Source organism: Galeopterus variegatus, unplaced genomic scaffold, assembly GCF_000696425.1.
Source record: "Galeopterus variegatus unplaced genomic scaffold, G_variegatus-3.0.2 Scaffold9617, whole genome shotgun sequence".
Classification (NCBI taxonomy): domain Eukaryota; kingdom Metazoa; phylum Chordata; class Mammalia; order Dermoptera; family Cynocephalidae; genus Galeopterus; species Galeopterus variegatus.
In genome coordinates this window covers 73,954-76,914 of record NW_007735728.1, presented here as the reverse complement: position 1 = coordinate 76,914, position 2,961 = coordinate 73,954, and positions in this window count along the sequence as shown.

Sequence of the window (2,961 nt, the reverse complement as noted above, 5' to 3'; positions counted from 1 at the left end):
TTGTCTCTGCTGGTGACTCTTCTTGTGTGAATGCACTCCAGTGGTTGGTGGACCATCTGCACGGTGGTTGTGGTGTCTAGCTGCTTCTGCAGCAGCCATGGTTATTGTGGTGACTGTGGTGGGCCACCCACGTGGGTGGGCCCCAAGGTGCTGGCTCAGTGTGCCTGGTTGTGGGAGGGTGGTCTGGTCCTCTTCTCCATGCCCTGGGTCCTGGGGCAGGGCCCAAGGTGTTGGCATGGTGTGCCTGGTTGTGGGAGAGAGGTTCCAGTCCCCTTTTCCATGACTCAGGTCCCCAGATGGGCTCTGAAGCGCTGGCCCAGTGTGCCTGGTTGTGGGAGAGAGGTCCAGTCCCCAACTCCATACCCTGTGTCCCTGGGTGGGCCCCAAGGTGCTGGCTCAGTGTGCCTGGTTGTGGGAGAGAGGTCCAGTCCCCTTCTCCATGCCTCAGGTCCCCCAGTGGGTCCCGAAGCACTGGCTCAGTGTGCCTGGTTGTGGGAGAGAGGTCCAGTCCCCTTCTCCATGCCTCAGGTCCCCCAGTGGGTCCCGAAGCACTGGCTCAGTGTGCCTGGTTGTGGGAGGGTGGTCTGGTCCCCTTCTCCATGCCTCAGGACAGTGGGTGGGCCCCGAGGCACTGGCTTGGTGTGCCTGGTTGTGGAAGAGAGGTCCAGTCCCCTTCTCCATGCCTCAGGTATCTGGGCGGGCCCTGAAGCACTGGTGCAGTGTGCCTGATTGCGGGAGAGAGGACCATTCCCCTTCTCCTTGCCCTGGTTCCCTGGGTGGGCTCCGAGTTGCTGGCATGTTGTGCCTGGTTGTGGGAGAGAGGCCCAGTCCCCAACTCCATACATCGGGTCCCTGGATGGGCCCCAGGGCGCTGGCTCAGTGTGCCTGGTTGTGGGAGAGAGGTCCAGTCCCATTCTCCATACCTCAGGCCCCCCAGTGGGCCCTGAAGCACTGGCACGTTGTGCCTGGTGTGGGAGAGAGGACCATTCCCCTTCTCCTTGCCCTGGTTCCCTGGGTGGGCTCTGAGTTGTTGGCACATTGTGCCTGGTTGTGGGAGAGAAGTCCAGTCCCCTTCTCCATGCCTCAGGTCCCCCGGTGGGCCCTGAAGCGCTGGTTCAGTGTGCCTGGTTGTGGGAAAGAAGACCATTCCCCTTCTCCTTGCCTCAGGTCCCCGGGCAGGCCCCAAGGTGCTTTCATGGTGTGCCTGGTTGTGGGAGTGGGGGTCCAGTCCCCTTCTCCATGCTTCAAGTCCCCCAGGCTGACCCCAAGGCACTGGTGCAGTTTTCTTGGAAGTGGGAGTGGGGTCCGGGCCCCAGATCCAAACCTCCAGTTCCCAGGCAGGCCCCAAGGTGCTGGTGGTGTGCCTGGCCCGGAACTAATTTTTTGTCCTTTGCTTCTAACACAGGGGAACTTCCTGTGGGAACCAGTACTTGAGTGTGTGGTTGTTTAAATTGCTACTTTGCTGCTGTTTCCCTAGGGAAGGCTTTTTGTGCAGCTCAGGGTTTAATGGTTGACCTTATAGGTACTTCCGGCTCTCCAGAGACCCGGTAGATCTGTTTTCTGTAGAATCTCCAATCTGGGCCTGAGCTTTTTCGTCAAACTGCACCCCATGCAATTCTGCATTCCAGACCAATCTCCTCTGAGTGTTCCTGTGCTGATTGGGAGGCAGATCAGCTGTCCTTGCCGTGCCCCAGTGATCCCCCGTCACTTCCCATGTGACGGACCCTGCGCTGGTCCCTTGCAATGACTCACCGGCCTCTGAGTGGCTCCCTTTTTCCAGTTGCTCTGGCTCCTTGCTCCTGCGTGGGTCCATGGGAACCCTGTTAGTGGTCTTGCTGTCTTGGGGGCCACCAAGGCCCTCTTCTCTCCTGCTGGCTCCAAGCAACTCCATCTGGAGGGCACAGCTGCAGCTTCTGCCAGCTCCTGCTCCATGTGCTCATCAGCTCAAGCCTTAAAGCAGCCATGGCCTGAAACGCTCAAAGCAGCTTTTTCATTCTGTCATCGTAGTTTCTCCGGCCTTCATGAACTCCATAGGTCTCTCCTCCCCTTCCCCTGAGCTCCAGCAGCCCCAGCTTGGCTGATGTTACATTTTTATAGTTGTAAATTGGTTGATATGTGGGAGAGAGTGACGCTGTGGACCGTCTATTCCGCCGTCTTGATTGGATCTCTATTTTATGGTTTCTAAGAAACATTAGTGAAGTCTATTGTTGATAGTCTGTCACCTGCCCAAGATTGGATAAAATAAATGCAAAGCTCTTATTCCTTTGAAGGTTATATTCCATGATTCAGTCTGCCAAAGGGTCAGTTAAAAATTTAAATACAGCTCCCAGATTACTCATGTTTTGCCAGCAGCCTACTTGTTATTACACCCGTATTAGAGATGTTTCACTAGCTTCCAATTACCCTATTTCAGGGAGCTGCATTCGACTTGCAATTTTTAATGCCTCACTCCTGTGGATTTCAGCATGAGATCTGTGGGTAGCAAAGTNGCTCCAGTGTCCTGTCATCTTTTTAACACACATCCAGCTTACAGTGAACAGACAGGCATGATTCTGTGTGCACTTTTCTTCAGAAAGGGTTGGTGAGAAGGGGCAGCACCCTGAGGGCAGTGGTCTGAGTAATTACATATTCCCGTCAGGCACCTGCTTTAGTATTTCATTCGGGCCCAGTCCTGGTCCCTGGAAAGGATGCTTTGTGCCTCTTCACTGTGTCCTCTAGGCTCTCACCATTTTGTCAGTATCTCTTTTCCCTGAATGGCTGGGTTTGCAGTCGACTGACTTTCTTTACCTATTTTTGGTTATTATATGTTGGGGGATCAAACATCCTTCCTTTTTTACTTTTTTCCGACTGTAGCCTTTTGATACAGGAAATTATCTGGTGTATTCACTGCCACAAAAACATGGGTTTCCATTGTGCTAAAATCCATTAAACGAATGCTACCCTCACACATTCTGAATCAGG